This window comes from Semicossyphus pulcher, unplaced genomic scaffold (genome assembly GCF_022749685.1).
Source record: "Semicossyphus pulcher isolate SPU_LCO1_2020_fin unplaced genomic scaffold, fSemPul1.0.p SCAF_4, whole genome shotgun sequence".
Taxonomy (NCBI): domain Eukaryota; kingdom Metazoa; phylum Chordata; class Actinopteri; order Labriformes; family Labridae; genus Semicossyphus; species Semicossyphus pulcher.
The window spans coordinates 28,887,047-28,911,216 of NW_027211715.1; the positions used below are offsets into that span (position 1 = coordinate 28,887,047).

At 42.0% G+C, this 24,170-nt stretch overlaps 1 long non-coding RNA gene across 1 annotated transcript; it reads left to right on the plus strand.

The window, feature by feature from the left end:
• The first annotated feature begins 10,369 nt into the window (after positions 1-10,369).
• Positions 10,370-24,065, plus strand: LOC138607903 (uncharacterized). Its single transcript, XR_011309399.1, has 3 exons — positions 10,370-10,456; positions 19,409-19,479; positions 23,686-24,065. It is a non-coding gene; the product is annotated as an uncharacterized lncRNA (long non-coding RNA).
• The last annotated feature ends 105 nt before the right edge of the window (positions 24,066-24,170 follow it).

Here is a 24,170-nt window from a genome sequence, read left to right on the forward strand (position 1 = left end):
TACCACCTGTTGCTAAAAGCAATGGACGTAGCCAACGTGAAGTCATTGGTTTGTCAATGGCCTTTTTGAAGCCTTGAGTTGAAGCAATTTGAGACTCAAACTGTTTTTTGTAACAGGCTGTAGACATGTTCAATTGTGCTGTTTAGTTGGGCATTTTAACATGGGGCCCAATGGGGGCTGACCCACTTTTGGAGCCAGCCTCAAGTGGCCACTCGGGGAACTGCAGTTTTGCGTTGGATTCATTTCGCTGTTCCAGAGGTTGCCGCATGGCTAAAAGCTATAATCATAAGATGAATGATGGTGGACGGACGTGCAGAAAGGTCTAGGCGGGGTTCAGCTTAAATTTACAGCGGGCGTGTTGTCAGAGCAGACATAAAATATATCTGTCGCTCTTAAAATACGGGGGAAAGGTCTTTTCTGGGTTGAACACTTGGCTCACCTGTGAAGAAAAGGACATGTATCAATAAGGTTGAGTGCAAGGTCGCTGTTGTGCAGCCCTTTCATGTCGTTGCTCTAACACCTGTTTGCAGCGGTCCTATGACAGCTACTTCCTGTCTAAAACAGGATTTTAGCCTACTTCAACTGCTCTGAAAGTATCTGAGTGCAACCCTGTTTAGTTTAGAGTTCATAAATTCCACTTTAAGTACTTCCAAATATTATAAAATCTGTGTTATCCACACATTGTCACAGAAACCAATTGGCTGAGGAAGCTTCTCATAAACACCGCTGCCGTCCAAGCTGAGTATTTTCTTGTTAGCTAAAACAGAACATGTGCTGATAACAAAACAGAGGCTAAAGGAATAGTTTGACAATTTGGGGAATAGAAGTAAGTGCTTTTCTCGCCTAGAAGAACATGAGAAGATGAATGACACTCTCATGTCTGCTTTTTCAATATGAAGTTAGCACCAGCAGCCAGGTAACTTAGCTTAGCAGCTTTGCATTAAGCTAAAACTAATGTAGCGCTGTCGCCTCACAGCTAGAAGGTTCAAAGTTCGAATCCCGGTTCGGACATAGTGGGCCTTTCTGTGTTTGCAGTTTTTTCCTGTGCATGCATGGGTTCCCTCCAAGTACTCCGGCTTCCTCCCACAGTCCAAAGACATGCTCGTTAGGTTCATTGGTGACTCTAAATTGTCTGTAGGTGTGAGTGTGAGCGTGAAAGGTTGTCTGTCTCTATGCGTAACTGACTGGTGCACCTGCTCTAAAATTATTTCTTGTTTTCTGGAGCCAGCCTCAAGTGGCCACTCGAGGAACTGCAGTTTTTTGCACTTTCGCATTGGCTTCATTTTTCAACACCGGAGGTTGCTGCTTGGTGTGGGATCAATCTTCTCATCCAGCTCTCAAAATGACAACAAATGTCAAACTTTTTCTTTGAAAAAAAATCACAGAACAACCTAATATTGTTCATCACTTATGATTTATGTAATTTTTCTTTAATGTAACAGTGAATTTTGGAACTATTGGTACAGATTAAATGATTTCTGCAGCAAACACAGGATGTAGACTCCGGATACAAGCACGAGGATTCGTAAGGTTTAATAACAGAACAGACTTTCTGAATCCTTATCGTGATGGTTCAACACTTTATCCTTGCATAACTCTTATCATCATCAGCGCTGGCTTCACTTTACACAGAAACTATACGGGATTGAGCCTAAATAACTCCCAGCCTAATGGTATCACTGGAGATAAGAGAGAACATGCCTTTCAAGCCATTCTCTCAACCCTCTCGAAAAATGAAATGGGATTTTGTATGAGGAACATTGTAGCAAGCAAGCATAAAGCCTCTCTCTGTTCCACAGCCAGCTCCTCAGAGGATTCACGCCAGACAGAGGATCAGCTCCAGAGATGAAAGTAAGGTCAAGGTGGCTTTTTTTTCCTCCTCCTCCCTAAATCAAGCCTCTTCTCTGGCTCCCCACGTCCTCCTCTCTCCTCTCATCTCCCCTTTTTTCTCCTCGTCCCTAAACTGGCAGCAGACAGAGGTCTGGACAATGAGGGATAATGATGTGAAAGAAAAGTTCTGCCAGTTTTTGCTCGTTTTAGGCTTGTTTGTCTTGATTAAGACACTTCTCCAGGTGTTTGAACTCACACATTTGTTGTAATTAATGGATTTAATGCAGCAATTAGACTTATTTGATCACTACTTTATTGCTCTAGTAACGATCTAAGTATGCAGTTGTGTTATTTGTGGTAAAATATGCAGTGCTTTCAAGGGAGATGGCTGCCACCCAGAGTCTGGTTGTGCTCGAGGTTTCTTGACGCTGAAGCCAAGTGCCTGCTCGTATAGGGACTTGTTGGGTCTCTGTTAACAGAGATGTTATAATGAGTAGGCTATGGTCTAAACTTGCTCTACAAGAAAAGTAAAGGAGGTAAATTCAGTTAGGATTTGCTGCTTTATACATAAAATATACTTGACTTGACTGGACTAGTCGTGCGTACTGACCTCACAGGCTATTATAGAGTAATTTGGGGTAATTTTGTTATTCGATTTTCTTGTACGGACCGGAGCTGTGTCTCAATTCAGGGGCTGCATCCGTCGAAGGACGCAGGCTGCGGAGGATGAGTCATTTGTAGCATGTGTCGACACTTAGGCTGAACTGAAATGAGACGGTCTGGTCTTCAGAGGATTTCCTGTTTGCATCACCAGCTGTTCCCACCCTTACCCTTTTATCACAAAGTGCCCCTTGCCTAGCAACAGGTAGCTAGTTTGCTAACTAGCTATCATAACTAATGTCACATAACTTAACCTATAAGATAATAACCTATAAGGCCCCTTTTGTTTTTTAACATTTGTATCTCTTGCTATTCGGTCGAGTTGAAACAAAAAACCTTTACATTTAAAAGTGTATTCCTCGGCCACTCGAGAGCCTATCAAGTGAGAGCTGATTAGAAAAATGTTTTCTGAGGTAATAAATCAATTGAGTTGATCATTTTCCAATCTTGTTTCATAATATCTGACATCTTTTTGCAACCAGTGGAGTCGCCCCCTGCTGGCCATCAGAAGGAATGCAGGTTTAAGGCACTTCTGCATTTGCTTGACATTTGGTACAAGAGGCTACTTTCACTTCTTATATACAGTCTATGGTAGATATTAAGATAAGAAGAACTCAGTGTGTTCTCTGTACACTCAGTATGAATCTAGAGCCAATGACCCATGCAAAACCACAACTTCTTATTTTTTTGTCAGACTTTTTACAAATGAGATAAATGAGATTGTTTATTGGTCACATTTAACGATTCAGGTGAGCTGTTGTCTCCTGCCTCCAGTCTTCGGTCTCAACTAAATGAATCGCCTCTCGACTTTATCATATAATCTTGAGGATGGTATTCAGGCTCAGACTGGTAATCTGGCGTTTCGGGTAAACAGCAGATGGGGTGGTCCATGCACCTTGTGGGCTGCAAGGCAATGACCATCAATGATGCCTTGCAGCTCAAGTTGGCCGCCCACCTGGTCCAGACGCCCACGGCCATACACAAGATTTGTTTCCAAAATGATTGAACAACATTTTTCAACAATTGTAGTTGATTATTAAGAAACACATTTTGTGTGTGACAGCAGTCTTACTGTCATTTCTTAGTGTCAGCATGATAGCTCTTCAGGCTCACACAGGACGAGGTCAGAGAAGCGCCGAATGATATACTTACTTTAGGTGCCTGCAGCAATTTAAGTTAATGCTACCTTTCCACCACTCTGTATTCATTCATCATCATTGCAGGGTCATCATGCTAAATGTATGCGCCTGTGTGTCAAAAAAACAGATGTTATATTTACCTCCTTTCCAACGCAGCGTTTTCTTTGCATCATCACGTTAAATACTCTCATTGAGGCGTGCATTCGCCCCTTAATTAAAGCTTTAGAGTTTGCCCACCCATACAGTGGAGCCAACGCCCTGTAGATTCCCTCTGCACTTTGCATTTAATTCATTTGGAAAATTCAAGGTTGTACTTTCTCCCCTTCAGTGAGGACGAATCAGATTTAATTTACATACAGGTGATAAATAGTATAAAGTAAAAAAAGCTAAGCGTCTTCATCTTGCTCAGCTCTTTTCTTCTTTTCCACATCTCATTTTCCCTCCAGCTGTTTTTTTAATTGGTTGGCACAGTTATATTCAAGCACAGACACTGCGCTGGTTCCCCCCAAGTACTGTTAATTGATGATGTTATGGAAATCATAAATTATTTGACACTCATCTAAAACAGGAGTTATTTATGATGTTCTGACATGTGATTCTGACAGCATTTGGATGCCAGAGGTATTCAAAAGCTGACAAGCGGCTTGCTTTTGTGGGTTTGCTTGACTTCTGCTGAAAATGTGGAAAACTAATTACACACACACACACACACACACACTCACACACACACACACACACACACACACACACACACACACACACACACACACACACACACACACACACACACACACACACACTCAAACACCATGCACACACACACACACACACACACAAACACCATGCACACACACACACACGCATAAAACCCTCTGTTGGTGCAGGCAAACAATTCAAAGTGAAACACTTTCCGGTGCAACAACATGAAACATGTTCACACAGATTTAACGATAAATGACCTCGTTAATTTCCTCTCCATTAAAGTGATGTTTTGGAAAACTGTTCAAATGAACCATCAACTAACCAGACATTCTTTCCAGAGCCATAACTCCACAGTCCATTCAGAGTGCTTACAAGGCCTCACAACGAAAACTAAACACCAAACCTGACACAACATCTCCCTCTGCAGTGTGTGTGTTCCTCCTCCGTGCCCCTCTCCACCCCTCTTGACCCCCAAAGGGGACTTTCACTTTCCCAACACACTCCCAAACTTCCTCCCAGCCCAAACACCCCCTTCTCCCTGGACTCCCCCGGCCCCTCTCTGCCTTGCTTTCCCCTGGTCCCTTAAGCTCTGCTCACCACCTCACAGCGTACGCACACACGCTCTTACATGGAGCATTGTTTCAGCTATCGGCCGCGCCGTGCTCCACCATCTGTTAAGCACTCTCCCAGCTGTTGCCCACTCTCTCCTGGCTCGGCAAAATAACAGCCCTACGAGCCGGTGACACGCACGCAGGACAGAAATTACACAGGGCCGTGCCTGCTAATTAGAGACGGAGCCATGTTTAGTGTCTCGGCAGTTTGCAGGTAGAGTCAGCTGTCGGGACGGTCGCGCAGACACATGCCAACCAATTGCTCTCGTCCCTAATGAGGCACACTGAACTACCAGTGTCTGCAGCATTATGACAAGAAGAATGCACTTACAGTAAGCACTCAAGAGCCCCTTTTTATTAAGTCCGGTGGCTGGTTCCAAGACAACATTTTGTTTTACGCTCTACCAACCATAGAGCCTTCCCTCTTCCACTTCCCTGTTTCTTTTTCTCTCTAACCAGACCGGTTGACTTTGGCTTCACTCTTGTCCCGTGAGGCTAAAAGTTTCCACACACCCCACATTTACAAGCTGTTACTGTACGATAAAATGTCATCCTGAAAGACAAGATGCTCTCCAAACCAGGACATGGTGTTTTAATTCAGGCCTACGAGTGGGGGCAGCTCTAGAGCTGAAATCACAAGTGGGCAGGTAGGAAAACATGAGGCCTGTGGGACTCGGCCCAGCACATGGACCACCGTAACATCAACCATTGGTTTGTGAACCCCCATTTTTAAGCCTTGAGATTCACACTGCTGTTGCCATCTTCTTTAAGGAATCAGAAGTGACCATATTTGGTTGATATACAAAGTTTCTTGTCAATCATAATGCTATGCTGTGTTCGAAATGCCATACTTATGGCAGTATGTACTGATTTGGCCAAAATGTAGTACACAGTATGCAAACTAAAGCAAAATGTGCAGTATGCCAAAAATACCCGGATGTCGTACTGATTCGTTGAAAATCCCCAGTATGCATCGGACCAGTATCCCACAATGCAAAGCACTGGAACGTCACAGCGGCAGTTGAAATGATGGATGGCAGCAGCATTCCAGCAGAAGGGGGCGCTATAGCTAAAGAAGCGGTCTTCATTGTTTACTTCCACCGGGAGTAGCATACTGCAAAATGAATTTGAAAAGCTCCTCCATACTACAGACTACCACCAAATGCAGTATGCAGTATATAGCATGTAGTATCTAGTGTAAAGTACGGCATTTTGAACACAGCCATTGACACACCCTCAATAAGCCTATAAGCGTCTTATTGCAGATTTTACTTTAAATTGGATCGTAATTTACAAAATAAACATGTTGGTAGAGGAAGACTTGTAACTAGCGACTGAGACCATCAACGCATCAGGAAAATATTTGCTTGGATTATAAATCAACTGAGAAGAAGGCTCATTTTCCCATCTGATTTAATCAATCACACTTCTTTCTGCAGCCAGCGGAGTCGCCCCCTGCTGGCCATTTAAAAGAAGGCAGGTTTAAGGCACTTCAATGACTTTTTTTATCCTCTTTATGTTTTGAAAAATAAATTGACATTACTAAAGCAAATTAGTTGTTGAACTATTCAGCTAAAATGAACACTTTAATAATCATGTTAAGCAGAGTTAACATTTCTGTAGGAGAGGGGAGGGGCTCGTTAGTACTTCGGCCTAGCAACAGTACTTCTGCCTAGCAACAGGTCTGCTACAGCGGCCCATCTTGCCTCATCATGCTTTGAGCTGGACTGAATGTCTAGTTTGTTTGTTGTTTTGAACGTGTAGTAATGTGTGATTTTATTTTAGTCTTTAGTTTGCACCATGGCCAAGGGGAACATTTAATGAGAACAGCTGTAGATTATATTTGTTGTTATAAATTAATATAGACTATGTTGTGTGAATCATTAAGGGGTTGGCACAAACAGGAAGCTGCTTGATCCTGAGCTGGCTATTTGTTCAGTGTTAGATTTTTATGTGAGTGAACTAATTATTTTGAGTGCGGACTATTAATGTAAGCTTGCTTTGTCTGCTGCTTACAATTTAGATCCTTTGTTTCTAAAATATTTTAAGGCAATGGGTTCAAGTAAAGTCAACAAACTTGGGGAAAGAGTGCTGATTCCAAATTACACACACACACTATATAGAGGGAAAAACTCATTCTAAGTATCTAAGAAAGAGTACTACGTTGTTCAATGTTTCTATTTTATTGGCAATTTTGCTCCAACAAGAAGTGAGCAAGCATGGACATGTGCTCTGTGCGCATTATGTAATATCTGATCATATGGAAGGAGGGCATATGGTGTGTGAACGTGCGCTGCTCTCATCAGAATCCTGCCTGCTCTTTCTGTGTGTTTTTAACTCACCAGTCATTGTCCGAAAGCACCGGTCCACTGACCACCGCACTGATCCTGGCTCCATTACAACACATTTATTGGCAATCTCGTTGGATAAGTTATGAAGCTGCATGAAGGGAACACCACATGTTTTTTTGTTTTTACACTCATCTGCCTGTTACTCAGGAGAGCAGAAAGAGAGGCGATCTGATTCTGATTATCGGACACCACTCGGTCTTTGGGCCTAACGTTCGGCTGCTCCGTGCACGATGGACTGATTAGTACACATCTGGACATGCAGAAAAAAGAGAAAATTCATGTTGAAAAGTTTGCTGTAAATCTGTGTACGTATGTGGCTGAAGTGGTTTTATATGGCTGTATAGTAAAAAGCTTTTTAGACCTATTTGCAGCATGAGAGGCCCTATATCAAGAACTTCAACAAGCTTTTATCAGTATGACTCATGCCTGGGTTCAACATTTTCTAAATGCTCTCCAGTCACAAAATGGCAAATGCTCTACTCCTCTAAGAGAGATATTACTGGTGTCTCTGTCCGGGCTTTGCTACAAACTGATCGTGTAATTCATTTGTTCGCGATGTTGATTCATGACCTTGTCAGAGGACCAGCATCTTTGCTTTTTTTTGTTTCCTGGAAGTGGAAGAAAACATCTGGTCGAAGCATTGCTATCCCAAGGTGCTGGCTGATGGCAAAGCCAGCATGAGAGAGAGAGAGAGAGAGAGAGAGAGCGAGCATCCAGTGCACATGCTTCCTCCTCAGAGACAACTGTCTTTGATGAAGAGGGGGGATTAGAGTCTGACCCACTGCTGTAGCACAAATAGCTGCAGATGTCTCGTTTGCAGGCACCAACAAATGAATGCTTTTTATTTACTGCCTTGTTTATAGTGGCTGGCAGGCTCGCAAGGAGTTTCCATGTCATTTTGACCTATTTAAATACTCCTTGTTTGTACACTGTGGCTGTTCACTGTAACTGTCCTTCAGGTTTAGAAACCCTGTGCGCTCCACCTGGGATTAGAGGCAGGAACTCCTCCGTCTTCTCGTAGCATCCCCCCAGTTCCCTGAACTGGAAACCATATGGGCTCCTTCTCCGTCCAGGCTGAGCCGAGGGAGGCTGCAAGCGTCTGGAGGAGGATGCTGGGGTTGGGGTTGGAGGAAGGAGGGGCCCAGGGACCCACAGAGCTCTGTTTGTTCTGGGTTAATGGGTTAACCTGGATCGGGAGAGGTGGAAGCGGGTTAAAGCCGGTTTGTTTGGAAAAATCGATGGGTGAGATAAAGAGAAGACGTGGTGTCATTTTCAAGGGGGAAACACAGTGGTGTGGTGTTCAGACTCGGTTACAAGAGAAACAAAGAAGGGTTATATCCAACTCTAATCACAACCAGAGCCAAAATACTTCATGAGGAACACTACAAGAGTTTATGCAACTAATAAATCTGTTTGTGAAAATCTCAACAGATGGAGCAGATGTAAAATCAAAACCCCTCAGATTTCATGGCATGCTGCCTCACCTGGTAAACCACCTTCACGTTATATATTGCCAGAGTTGTCGCATGGTGGTCTGTGTAAATTATTTTTACGTGCCAGTAATAGGAGGCCCAAATGTTATTATTCTGGATTCTGGCCAAAGAAAATTGATCTGTTTTTAACAGTTTTCACTCTTGATTGTGAAACTTTGTCCAACCAAGCAATGCCCAAAAGACTCCACCAAATATAAATCATTTATAAGCTCTCATAAAAAAATAGATTAAAAACCAGCAGCAACCTTAAGCTTGCAAAATAATGAGCCTCGGATCTCATGGGTTCCTTCGCTTCATTTGGGTTTCTCAGCTAGCTTCATAGCAGTTAGCTTCACCAAACAAGTTGCAGGCATTCAACCTCCGTCCGCTAATGTGAAACGTCAGAAGGTTTCATTTGGAATATCAAAGTATCATACCAGATTACCTTCACGTTTTCAGCAGCCTAAGTGGATATTAAAATGGTCTGTACAGGTTAGTAACTTAGAAGAAAGCAGTAAGTGGAGTCTTGCCAATGAGTGAGCCTTTATGAATGTATAAAAGTGTTATAACTAGTTTTTAATGTTTTATTAAATATAACGATCTATTTAATAACCTGATTATAAACCATTTATAAGGGCAGCCTAAATGTTTTAAAGTGCTACAAAGTGCATAATATTCATGTTAACTTTTGCTGTAATCATGCTTAAGAGCAAACTGGGTACTCCATCCTCTCCTCCCCTGCTAGGATAATAAGCTTCAGTAAGCTTATGGATATTGCTCAGTAGATTTCTGCTTTAAGTATCATATACAGCCCTGGTATGAGTTGCCTAATGCTGGATAACAGAATAGTCTTGCCAGAACAACAGTGCCTTGAGCTGCAGCACCTGGCAGATTTGCTTGTCAGCAAACAACATGAGGCTGCACCAGCTGATCTCTCCTGTTTTATCTGGCTGTATTTCAGACTGTGTGGACGGTCTGTAACTTGCGTGCGTCTTTGCAAGCAAGTTCCTGCTGCTTTTGACAATAAGAACATGCCCTCTATCCGGCTTGTTCTAGGTCTAATAATACAGTAGTCAAAGTAGACAAAGGGCACAAGCCAGAAGTCTACCCGTGATGTCACGAGTGTGTAAGTGGTGAAACCCAACACCACCAGCTGGTAGGAGTTGTGTTGGGGTGAATACGGGTCCCCTTGCATCAGTGCAAGTCAAGGCACATAGCAGAAACCACCGCCTGGAGGTAAAGCCGCGCAGAGCTGGATCTGCACTCTGAGAGAAGCAGCCGAGCTCTGATTCTCTGTATCCCTCACAAACAGCCGAGTTAAAGCTGCAACAGTCTGACGAGCCGCTCTACAAGCCAGCGTATTTCTACGCAACTGTTGCGCGTCTCCACTTTGGATAGAAATAGTGTGATCAGTGCGCGCCACAGAGCGCAGAGGACCTGAGGAGCTCAGGTCTGAACGATAGGAGAAATCTCTCCTCCGGACTGCGATACGATGAGGAAATTCTGAGGTGGCAGAACTCTTCCGTCCACTTTACGCGTCCTTTGGCTGCTGCCAAAGAGTTTGCCCATGTGCAGCTATCCTCGTCAGTGTGATTCTGTTTTCACCCAGATCTCTGCTGCCTGGACAAATGCATACAAATGCATTTAGGAGCGCAACGGACAAGGAGTGGACACGTTTCCGCGGCAGCAACGTAAGTGGGCATTTGGTTAAACAGTAGGCTCTGCTAATGTTAGGCTAACTATTTGTGTCATTGACAAAGTTCCCAGAACAGATTCATTAAGATTGCAAAGTGGCGGGCTTACATCTATTCTGGTGATTTGGCTTGTTTCCCTGTCAGGGGCGCCAATCGACTGCAGCTAAATGTACTATATAGAGAGTTTAGTATTGTCATCATAGAGCTTTATTGCTTTAAGGGCATTCCTTATTAGATTAGTTTGTCTCTGTCATTCTTTTGCTCTACATATAAACCATTCAAACTACAGTAGAGCTGTACTTGGACTGTGTTTTCCAATTGAAGCATCCCAAATGACAATAGCACTTATCTATGGATGCATGCAAGGTTTACGTATTTTGCAGTCAACTTATTTCCTTTATCCTTGGTTGATCTGGATAAATGCAGCTGACAGCTAAGCATTAGTAAGTGCACAGGTCTTGGCTTTGAACTCGCCATATGAACATGCAGCCTGGAATCTCCAACATTAAAATGTGAATACCATCTGTCCCTCTGCTGAACCCCTTTTCTTTTTATTTATCCTTCACTCACATAGCTATGATAAGCTGGGAAATAAACACTTGATGTAGGAGGATGAATGAGAATGGCATGAAAGCAATGATGCTTGTTCAGCATGTCAGTTATAAATCAGTTACACTGATAGAAGAGCAACTGTCAGACACAATATCTTACAAATTAATTAAACTGTCAGTTTTTTTGGTTTTAAATGGAAAATAAGAATATTTAGAGCCTTTAACCTAAACATTCCTCATGGACGTGTTTATTATTGACATCCTGCATGCAGGTTTTGTTGTCCTGCTACATTCAGCTGGGACTGCGAGCTGCAGAAATGTGCACGCCTCTGTAGGCTACTTAGCAGGAAATGTATTTTCTTCTATCAGAAGTGAGTCCAAGTTGTCTCTACTCTATTATGAATCCCTTCCAGATAAGATCTAAAAAGTGCCGAGCTCACAATGCTTCCTGTTGTTTCCTGCTGACAGCGCTTGCTCGACGGAAAACAAAGTAGACTTGAAATCCTGAGAGGCTCTTTTTTTTCGGTCCTGGAGAGTGAAAACGAGAGCCTTATGGGAGAGCTGAGTTGACTGAGAACAAGTGTGGCCTCCCTTGAATGCATGGGGAGAGTTAGTGTGTATGCATCAGTGGTTAGCCGGCTCCTGAGCTCCAGACAATCACCCACTGTTGCAGGAATCGCTGCTCCTTTGCTGGCAGTGGTCGGACTGTATAGCTACTGAAGAGACACGCATACTGTACACTTGCCCGAGAGCATGCTGTCTTCTCAAGGCGGGCTTGTAGTTCCTGTTTTAAGTTAATGATGTGTGTTTCAGGAAATGGAGATGACAACTTCGTGAGCTGGAGGAGTGTTTAAAGTGCCTATGATGTCTCAATAAGGCTAATTTGTTTTTGCTTTGGTTAGCTTATGTTTGTGACAAAGTTATTTTCGGTGGCTAAGTTTCATCCATTGTGTCATGTGGTGCACCTGTGCTTGTGTGACAGTGTGTGTGGCTGTGGCACTCTGAATATTAACGGAAACTCAGTGGAGTGAACTATTGGTGATGGGGTTTTACAGTCATTGAAAATAGGCTACTATACTGTGGGTGCAAATCTCAATACACCAGGGCTGTACCCAACTCAGAATGATTTCAGTCGGATCAGGATTGGCTTTTCAATACTAAGCCTCAACTATTTATTTTGCATTTTCCCGCCAAACCAAACAGCCTTGCTAGCTTACATAAGTCTAATGTTTTACTGTACATTTCAAGCCAATTACTTAACTTGTTTTTAGGTCACGTTACTGTCTTTTTGTTCTACAAACATGACAATGATGAACCTGATGCAGGATTTCAGCCTGCTAGTGAGCTAAAGTTAGCGATCGCTCAGCTAGCAGCCAAACTACTCTTCAAAGAGGGTCAGATAGACGCTTATTTTTAACTGAAAAATGCCTACCTCAGTATGTTTAGTAGTTTCAATCACCTCATCTTTTTGTGTTCGTGAAGAGGAGATAATTTTCTCCCGTTAAGAAACCAATGAACACAGAAGAAATCCTAACTGAAAAACAAGCTAACCACCGAAGAACAAGCTAGCTAGCAGCTTCGCTTGCAGACCCTCATGATACTCTGTATCCTTTACCAAGAGGGTCACACACTGGTATTAATTGTGTTTTCACTGGTATTAATTAACTGGCTGTCTGTTTCGGAGAGGAGGTTATTTCTGCTGTTAGTTCGGCTAACAGTAAAATCCTTGTGAACGCTGAACCACGAAGGGTCATTTGAGAATCTTGACAACTCGCCATGCTGTTGCTCCTGCTTTCCTGCTTTATTCTGTGTACAAAGACGAAACTAAGACACCAAAACACAGATATTCAACTGACAAAACGTGAGCCAGCTCGGGGTCGTCACGGTTGGTGATTTGAATGGTTGACTTTCAGGTGGCAGCCCCACAATATTCACACGCTCCTTATTTGATAGGACAGCAAACAAGTCTATGACAATGGTTTCCATGTAACATCCAACTTTTCTCTGACACTCGTCATTACAAGAAGTACAGGGACTGTAGCCACCACTGTAGCTAAACCTGACCCAGTAAGCCTGATTATTCTTGTAAAATAATGCGTGGTTAGATCACAGCCCGCCCACCTTCTTGCTGCGGTCCAATCACCTTCTCCACAACAGTGCCTGGCTGTTGGTATTTTGGCCTGTCTGTGTGAGTGAGTGTATCTGACCCTCTGAACATCTGCAGGTCTTCCCGCAACAGGAAAAGGGCAAACCAATAAAGACCTGTGGAAGTTTACTCACAGCCCTTTGTCTGCTCGCTGTCTTGTGGACTAAGTCAATCTTTACTCTGGTCTGCAGTGACCTCTTGACTCCAGCCACCCTCCTGAGGGAGCACAAACACGCACCACGCTCGGCTCTTTGTCAAAGAAGAAGCATCCAGACATGACATATTAGTCTATATTTAGAATTATATATTTATTCAACAGTTGCTTGGGGCAGTTTGGAACTAGCATCTCAAGCTTGGCTAGAGAGGAGCGACCTGGAAACTTGTTGACGTTTTGCTGATGGCTATTTGCACATGTTGGGAAGACACTTAGCGCTTCCATATTGAAGTAATTATAATGAGGAGACAGGTGTTAAAGCTGAAACAGGGCCAGTAGTGTAGGAGCAGATATTGGCTGTGGATCAGCTACTTGTTCATGTCCAGGAATGTTTTGGGTGAGATGGAGAAGCGAAGCATGCAAGAACAGAACACCTGATTAGCATTGGACTCAGATGGTGCCATTCTGACGGCTAACGATGTTTGCGTGTGTGAGTGATGCTAGGTCTTAACATGAGGGACCTACTGAATGATGTCATTTTTCCCCATGTCTGATTTCTCTTACAGTTTGATGTCTTGGAAAGTGACTTGTATTATAAGCCTAAGTAAACTGTGTCGATTTATGTGTGAGAGTTTAGATTTCCCCACTGTTTTGAACTCCGCTCCATTTAAATCTGGGCTCAACACATCTTTGCCACAGGGGCATTTAACAGTTGAGGTCAGGCAAATGCTCCAATGTCAAGCTCTATAAACCTCAGTTTTCTGAATAATGAGTCTATGTGGGGTACTTCTAAAGAGTGCTGTTGGGAGAAAACATCAGAGATGAATGGGATCAGGTCAGTCAAGGTGACTCCTATTGGGTTTGTTTATATGGTCCACCATGTCCTCACAAATCAGAGGACCTTTCAGAGTAAAGAAAAGTTGCTGTTGGCTGTGTAGAAAACTTTTACCCACAACACAGATCAGCAAATCCATCGGTAGCCGTCCTTTTTGTTCAAACCTTTAAGAAGTTAAACATTTCGGACTTGTTTGGGTAGATTAACAGCTTTGCATGCTTTGTTGCTAATGGATTTGGCGAGTGGCCTGCCAGATCAGACATGGAAACAGTATAGTGGGAATGTCACTGCTCATAAAGTCGCCCCCTGACTGACATCAATGATGAACCTAAGAAAATAGTTTCCCTTTCCTGATGAGGATTGTAAACAGAACCTGAGTGACTTTGCCCCTATTTGCCAAATCAAACGGAGCGCTCTCCATTCGCCTCTCCTCACTTGAATGAACCATTGTTAGGGCTCCAAGCTAATTTCGAGGGGCAGAACGTTGAGATCTGTTTCTGCTGGAATGATTCATTGCAGAGGGGAGTTTTAAAGTTGTGATTATTTATAGTCTTGACATGACACCCACTCCCCACATAGTGGTATTTCCCTTAGTCAACAGAGCAGTGTTTGGGGAGCTTTGTCTTGCTTTCAGCAGTCTTTTCCATTAAGTGCAAGGACTGGGAAGCTTGTCCAAGTGTGCTGTCACTTAGACAGGGATTTACATCAGGATTTAATAAAGAAACTGTGAAACTGGGTGCTCTGAATGTACAATGTGGGCTGGATATAATTCTAACGACTTAGAAAGCTTTGGAAAAACGTTCGGAAGACGCACAAAGTAACCAAACTTATCGATGCAATTGGTGCAGTTAAGGTGCCACCACTCGTTTTTAGGTCACTATAGTTGTGCTGAAGCAATGAGTCTCAGAGATGCCTTAAAATAGCCGTGAACAGGAAGACTGTGTGACAGACACAGTAAAAAAAAAAAGCTGTCTGAATCAGCATCAGATGGCCCAACTCGACACTCCAACAGGGAATGTTAAGTGTTATATTTAGTTTTTTTTCTCTTTTGGTCTACTTTTAAACCCTGCCAACTTTTAAGCAGAACCAGTCTTCCTTGGTTTTATAAATGTCAGTGTTATCCTCTTGCAACAGATGATTGTAATGATGTTTCCCCCCTGGTTTTCCTCTTTTGCTTTTTCCTGCTTCGGGGATCGGTCTGTGTTCCCGGCTGAGGAATGTCGCACCGCTCTCTCGATGGGCAACAGGTGACAGAAACAGCTCATAGTGTTTCTGCTTGGAGTCAATCTTTTTTCTTTTCAACTCCTTCTTTTTCTCGTTGTCTTTCTCTTGCTAAAGTTTCCTCTGGGAAAACAAACATGGCTGACCGTCTGTGGTGTTCCCTTCAAACAGGGCCACATGAACACCAGTAGCCTCTGTGCTGGCCGGGCTAATCTGGTCCTCGAAGGCCATGAGGGAGAGATATTTGTTAGACAGTCTCATCACACTCACAGAACAATCCCTGGAGGCTTAAGGTGTGACAGCAGCCTGTGATTGATAGCACTCTTTCTGGCAGTATTACGTAACTGCATATTAACATAGCAGGACTACTGTCTCCTGGAGTCTTTTTGCACCATCACACTGTGTTGAAAATCATCCCACTAGAAGCCACTTTAAGTTGTGTCAGCAGCTGTTACTATGTACAGGGCTGTCTATGTGATTGATTTGGTTCAAAGGTACAGAGTATGCTTTGAAGCTGTACATGATGAATGCTCGGTAAAGTATGTTGCGGGTTAAAGTTGGAGAAAAGAGATGCCATGACATAACTACTGTAACGATCAGACGACTGTTGGAAGCTCAATCTAAAAATCTCAGTTTTCTCACATTCACAGGAGTTATTCTGCCATTTTTCAGTTTAGATTTTCACCTGTATGCTCACCTGTATGCACCAAATATCCAACCTTACAAATCCTTCTAATCAAATCCCTTTTTGTTAAACTAAGACTCAGGTTTTATTTAGTATTTTACCCTCTTACAGAATCAGTAGGGGTACAGTATGGCTTAACATTTCACTGTCTATACGGAGACCCTGCTCTAAACTTTTTTCATACCTCTACTTGATGATGATGTTGGTGAATGACAGACACAACATGTTCTGCGATCTTTGCTGTAGTAAAGACTGTTGTACATGGTGGCCTGTGTTAGTGGTTGGTTGTGTTTGTGCTTATTGTCTCAGATTTGTTATACAGCTTAACCTAGTTTAAGATACCAAATATTCATAAAATGTATGTTAAACAAATGAGAGTTATCTGTATTGAAAGGAGTGGCTTGACTGATTATTGACTTAAAAAGAGAGGATGGATAAAAGTCATACTATATGAATTACACTTATTGTTATGGCACATGCATCTCTTTCATAACTGGTATTGACTTTGTGTTTGAAAATCTCGTCTGAAGAAGGAAAAACTAATGTGTAAAGTCAAACTTCCTTTGAATGCCTTTACTGGATGCACACAGCACAGACTGACTGTCCAGCTGTATGGTGGGCAGTGCCACCTAGAGGCGGGGTCAGTGAGGGTCAAAGGATTAAAAATCCTTGAATCTTTAAAAGAGTAATGTCACAACATGCTGTATGAGTAACATAGGACCTAATAAAGAACTGTGTGATAAAAGGTAGCTTCTAATATTAATGGAATATAAGTTAAAGAATATGTTTGTATTTATCAGACATATAAGCAGATTATTGTCTCTTGTTTGCCATAAAACCCCAAAAGCCCTCTGGTTCAGGAGCCCTTTCAAGGGTTTCCATAAGGCAATGTGCTCTTTACAGAAACAAAAATTGTTAAAGTCAGATGTAACACTTCTTTCTCTTAGTTAATCTAGTTAGCTAATCTTAGCTGGGCCTTTTTCCTCTTTGCAGCCACAGCTCAACTGACAAATGCTCAAATAAACAGCAAGTTTTTCTTTGAGAGAAAATCCATCATGGTCTGGAAACAATAAAACATGACAGAAAAGGCTCCCTGCATGACTATATTTTCAGACATAAAAATGTCAAAGTAGAATGCCTTTGTAAACACAGGAGTTAGGTTTCCTTTTAAGGGGCTCCCATGTTTCTTTTTATAATGTCCCCACTACTTACTTTAATCCAATATTGACTTCTTTGGATATTATAAGTAATAATCATCTGTTTTTCATGAATAAATTCATGGTTCAGTACACAACATGAGAAAAACATATGCAGATCACAAAATCTTAAACCCTAACATGGAGACTTAATTACTTTGTTTGTCCAATGAATAGTCGAAAAACAAAGCTATTCAATTTAGAATGACATAAACAATCGATCACTGTATTTACAACGGCTAACATGTCATTACTCACAAAAAAACTTGGGTTAACGTTAAACTGATAACATAAAAACTTAGAAGTTGTCTACAAATTCAAAATTGTTCAAAATTGCTCATACAGAGTGCGGAAGTAATCCAATAAACTGTAACCCTGCATTCACGTGCTCCTCGGATGCTCGGACTTCCAAAATTCGGAAGGCGTTGTTCTGATTTGGGTGTGTTTTTCATACAGTCTATGGTGTGTTCAGGAGCTTTAAGTCGAAAATAACTTGCTATAGTAAAAAAGCACGTCATATTCTAATGTTCAGAACTAAACTAGGTCAGTTGTGTGGACAGCAACTGATGGTTATAACTTTAACACAATATCATAATTGACAAATGAGCCGAAAGACTTTGATTTAAGAAAGAAACGTTTCCGCATCAAGCAAACGTTTTTTTTGTTCTGTGTTTCTGCGTAATATGTCGTCAATTCTAACAAACTGGCAACATGGATACTATAATTTTCTCCGACTTTATCAGTATTTGCTTCGAATTGTTGTTCGAAGTGTAAAAGTATTTTTTCCGATTATTCCAAAAACACCTGAATGCAGGGTAAATAACCGACAACCTGGAGGCAGCCTCTCCGTGTAGTAAGCTCAACAAAGGGGGCGTTTTCGCCCTCTACCTTCAGTGGAGAAGAAAACCTACCGGGGCCTCTGTTCGAATGAGACCATCACCGGTTAGAAATACTGATAAGCGAACTACTGCAACTTTTTTATAGGCTCAGAGAGAGAGTGAGACTTTACCATTGCTAACGTCACACATCGATTAGCTTAACCTAATTTGTAAGCTAACGATACCTTAATGTTAGCTAACGGAAAGTTTAGAAATGAAACCCTTCCCTGCTATATTTGTTTTAGAAAAAACGTCCCCGTGGCTTATTTATTTAAATATTTTACATTGACATTAATTCAGTTGTACCAGCGTCTCTATTGGTTTCTGAAAAGCTAACGTTAATTAACCGTAGCCCGGAAGGTCTTTTAACGTTTAACCGTTGCAGGTTCAACCGTTCATTTACTGGTCGTTTGTGACGGCGACGTTGTTGTGGCATTGAACGGCAAGAGCTTTTTCCCCTCGGCATTTGTCTTCAATTTCAAAACTTCAAAATGTTATAAAATTAATGTTGCTTAGAAGAAGTGGCACCGGCTATACATTTCATCTCGTGCATCAGATTTAAAGGCTGGGTTGTTTTATGTCATTAAAAACAATGCAAATGGTGTATATTTTGCCAAACACACACTACTTAGTTATGAAGGTCTGCTTCCCTTTAGCCTTTGGTGTTTCAGTTACAGGGCCTTTGTATTGTGTGTGCTGTTTCAATGGCTTAATTTACAGACAGCCAATTGAACATAATCATCATTAAAGCTACTTTTGTTGTTACAGGATATTTTTTCAATCCAGTGTCTTAAATATGCATTGTCATCTCAAAGCCCTAGCACAAGAAAATCCAGCCTCCCCGAGATCTAAAAGTGTCTGATGAAATGCCACAGCTGTTTTTTAAGTTAATGGCACGCACGTTTCAATGTTGTATAGAACTTATCATATACCGAGTGGTATACCAGCCTACTGATTGTTGAAGCAGGAGACGCATTGCTCTCATCTCTGCAGGTTAAGTCGAGACTTCCAACAGTAAATGACTGATTGAAAAAAGAGCCAAGTTTTAGTTTATCTCAGAAATGCCACAGTTTTGTTCACAATAACTCACGTGCTAAAGACAGAACATCAACCAAGGGACTACTGTTTTGTGTGGAATATATTTAGTATTTGACTTGAGTGTTCTTAATCATTTCAACACAATCAATGAGTTAATTGTCGACATTACCTTCATGTTTATGTTTCAAAGACCACTTTTTAAATTGGCTAATCTTTTATAAATTTTTGTGTCTGTGTCCCTCTAGGTGGAACTTTATCCTGCTCCTGTCAGTATGCTCAGCGGCACTCTCTGCAGAAGAAGACTACCTAGCTCAAGGTAAACAACAGACCTCTAACTCCTTACTTAAGCATTAAGACCATTCTTGATACACTCTATATGAAGACCTTTCCCTCTATCTGGTTTGTCTTTAAGGGCAAGTGAATAACCTGATAGCAGAAGCTGTAATTGGACTGAACGAGTATGTTCAGTGGAACCTTTCATATTGCAAAACTTTTGCGCCATTACATAACATTAAGCAGGCCATAATTCACTGTACATTCAGACAGCAACTCAAATCTGAATCTTGATTATCTTCGTCATATTATCTTTATTATGTCATAGTTTATACTGTGGCAAGTAGATATATGGACAGTGGCTGAAAATGGGACCTCTACTTTCTTTTGCTCTTCTCATTTTTAACCTTTTCTGCAACATGTCTGCTCTTGCGCTCCAGGCCACAGCAAGCATGTAGAAGCAGCCTAAATAGCCCCTGTCTCAACCTTCACTGCTTCTCGTCTTAGCCATCTTTTTTCCTATTAGTGCATCAGAGAATGCTCTTAATATGTCACATGCAAGTGTAATGTGAAGTACATGCTAAGAACTGCACTCTAGGAAAGTACACCACTAAATCAAATAGAGTAGAGACAAAGAGTAGTAGGAAATCTCACTTCAGTGCTTAGCAGGTATTGACAAACGTGCCTCAGCTGGCTGGATGAGGTGATATCCATCCATTTGTTTTTTAAACAAAGCAACAATGATTAGAGGAGTTGAAGGTAAGAAGAGCAGAGGTTAGGAGTTGACGGAAGCAGGAGTCTTTTTTCAGTGGGGCTCTTTTAGAGTCAGTACAAATTAGTTTCATACATATTTCAGATTTCAGACTTTCTAGAAAGTACTTACTCAGCAAGAAAGAGTGCTGTCAAAAAAACAAAATAAAACTCACATTGTACTCTCTGTATTTATCGAGAAGATACATTGTTTTTTGAGTGACTATAATTGGGCCACTCCATAAATTGTGCATCATTTGTACCCGCTATCTGCTCCATCTCAAGGTCCGATTCACAAAGCACATTGTCCTGATGACACTCAAGCACAAACATGCCCATAAAGTTTTGCATATCCGCGCAGTTTGCTCTTGTTTTGTGTCTGATTGTGGGAGAGGAGGTGTCAGCGCCTCCACTATCTGCTGCGCAATGCTGCGCTCTCAGGCATTAGTTGAGCGCACACTGACAGATCTCAACTCCATGCACAGATCAGTGATGAGCAGGCAGAGGAGGGGACAACTCTTTTAACAGTTTATTGTAAAGTCCAGACTCCACAGGTGTTTACTAGTTTAACTGTCTGTGACGCAGATTCATTTCTTTAAGCTCTCTGCAGATTGTGCTGTTAGAACTGGGATTTATGAATTAGGTGCTTTTGCCACAAGGCTAATTTGCATAGAAATGGGCCAAATTTGCCCCGAATGCCTGCATAATGACTCATTTAAATACGCGCAAGTGGCACTGGAGCATAGAGACGCTGTTTGCTCTGCAGCGCACTTTGGGGTGCATTCAACCCTCTGCATGTGCTTGGAGAATGAGGAAGAGTCTTTTTGTGTCATTTGCACAGGTTTTGCAGGTGCAACAGCCACACAATCCTTTAGTGAATCAGGCCCTCAGCGTCAGCAAATTTCATGTAAGGTTGACCTTGTGATGGGTCCTCACATATTTGTTCACATATTGAACCGTATGTGCATTTTCTACTGACCTATGCACCCAGAAAGCAAACCAACTTTAAAGTCCCTTACCTTATTCCATTTTGCATTGTTGTCCCTTTAAATATCTATAGTCGATAAACTCATTCCAAGTAGGATCAATCCATCATGACAAGGGTAGGAGGAATGCACCCAGTGCTAGAGCAGCTTGTCTTCACATATGAGACAGGTTAATTGGAATCTGGGCTGACATTACCTAGGGCGAAGAATGTCAAGGACATCTCAGTGCGTGCTTAGATCAGCTTGCAGATAGATATTCTCCCTACCTGGGATATAGGACTAAAAACCTGGCCAAACCACATCCAGGATGCTGCACTGTATGTCTTACTTCTGTTAATCACACTTTCTCTTTTGGCTCTGTCTCGCCCTTTATCCTAGTAAGATTCCTAAACAAACAGGCTTTAAACGCAGCGTTTGTGGTATGATTACCTTGCTCATTCCTTGTTAAGTGGATCATTTTTCCTGCTCTGACTGATTGACTTCTTGCCTGGTGCAACAGATTATGATGTAATGTTAATGCAGCGTAGTCAGGGGCCTGGAATATACTGTAACAAAGTGGTCAATTAAGTAGCTGCTTTAATGAAGCAGAGCGAAGAGCTGTGGCACAATTGGTATAATCACGAGCATTAACTAGAGTGCCTGTGATTAGCCCTGGCAGTGCCGTCACAGCCGGAAGGCGATGCAGGCGTGCCAGGAGGAATTGTCCAGTACGCCTGGTTTATACTTGATGCAGTTCTATTGTTGAGATTATGCAATGTCAATTTTAAATGAATGAAGTTTGAAGACTCAATTTAAGAATTTATTTAGACCACGTTAAATGTCAAGCAAGATTGTTCACCTTTTTAAAATCAGCATTTCACAGAATTCACCGTTGAAAGAGTAAAACATGCATGGCTTATTTGATGACAGAAGGTCGGTGCCAACTTTTTAAACCTATCTCACAAATGTTTAATGGCTATTAGCTTTTCTCATAGCTAAAACTTTACTGGCTAACTACTAAACAGCTTTAAGATATGTGATTAATGAAAAGCTTTCGGTATCTTCTTATCCAGACCACTGATGCTATCTGCATTTCAGAACGTGTAAGTTATTAGCAGTCTGATTTAATCCTCTGAAAAAGGTGAAAGATTAAAAGGTTGTACATGTGCAGCTCATCTAAAATAGGCATGTAATTGCTCTGATGTCTTTTTTTTTCCTTTTAGTGTCTGCACATTTCTAGGATGTTAACAGTGTGGGCTAAAAATGCATTTACTAAGCAGCCTCTCAAGTGGTTTTTTAAAGGTTAGATAAACAAGAGATGATGGTGGTGCAGTTTAAAGCTGTGCTCTGTAGCTGCAGTTACCAGATTGAGGTAGTGCATTCAGTAATACAAAATCAACTAGACCCTCTTCGAGTTGCTTCAGTGTCTCTGGATTAAAATACCTCAAACTGTCCCTGAAATCTCACTAAGATTTAACATAAACATATGCTCTCAAACAAACAGGCTCAAAAAGCTGTTTTATTGCTGCTGTCTCATTCTGCCAGGATGCTCGGAGATGACTTGCTCACACTGTATTTCTTCTCAATGTCTGCCTCTTTCATGTGCACACACATAGTCACACTGGTCAGTCCAGCTTCTAAAACAACCAATCCGCTTTAGATGCAGTTGACATTTTAAGTTACAGAATATGTCAGGTACCTCTTTTACCGTTTGTCATATTAATAATGTCACTTGATTTTTTTCTGTCCCATACTGACATGTGTAACACACGTGCGACATTGCCCTTCAGCCAGATCTGTCTATAAAAAGCCAGAACTCCATAGAATATCCTTTGTCTACGAATAATGTTTTATTGCTTTTGCCTGGCTGTGGTGGACAGCAGACTTAGTAACGTATAATCTTTGAATAATTACCTGATGGCGCTGAAAATTAATGACTGGACCATTTGGAGGAAAGCTGCTCTCATGACTCTCTGTTGGCAGACTGATTCAAAAGGTCTGTGTGGACAGGTTTCCTGTATCCTAGTTTGGCCCCATCCTTCTAGTCCCCTCATTCATCTGGGCCACAGCTGCCTTTCTGGTGCTTAGTCCAAGAGAAAAACAAGGATCAACATTTCCATAATGTGGCTGTATAATGTCTGACCAGTGACTTTTTACATAAACATGAAAAAGTGAAGATAATGTCATTTCCCTCATGTTTTGCCTATATAGCAATGACAGATTTAGCAGCTATGAATCGGTTATCTATGAGGAATAAATCATTTTTGACACTTATAAGTAAAGAAAGAGAAGTGCTTCAGAAGCATACCTGTGGAATCCTAACCTTACGTTTATCCATGGACTGTTGTCCTGCATTATTCCCCGTCTGTCTCTTTCCCTCTTTGGGTGAAGTGCCATAAATCATGAAAAAACCTCACTTGTTACTTGACCATTTAAACTTCTCAAAAGACATTTTGCAGAGTGCTGCCTTTCCTAAGACCTATTTCTCTGTCTCCTATCTCTGACCCTATTTATTTGTCTCCTCTTTCCTACAGGAGTGGATATCCTCTATCAATTGGGGCTTACAGCTCAAAGCAGGGCAGACTATCAAGACAAGAGGACAAGCTCCCCCTTGACTGCTTACACCACTGTTCCCTCACCCTCGAATCTTCCTGTGTCTGGATATGGGGTATTACTCGACACAAACTCCCTCTATGAGGCTCCATCAGGCGGTCTTTTCCCGCCGGAGATTGGTGAGGAGTTTTCTGTTGTGGTTAGCCTAAGCTCCTGGCGAGCAAACAATGCTTTTCTTTTTAGTGTCAAAGATGGAAGGGACAGGCTTCGTTTTGGCATTCAGCTGCTGCCCCGCAGAGTGGTGGTTTACACTGCCGAGAAAACCCCCATCTATTTCACCTACAACTGGCAGGATGGCCATCAGCACCCTTTTGCTGTTGGTGTTCGTGCACGCTCCGTGTCTTTCTATGCTGACTGTGGGGCTGTTCAGCAGCGGGAGCAAACCCTGGGGAGATCTCAGACACTG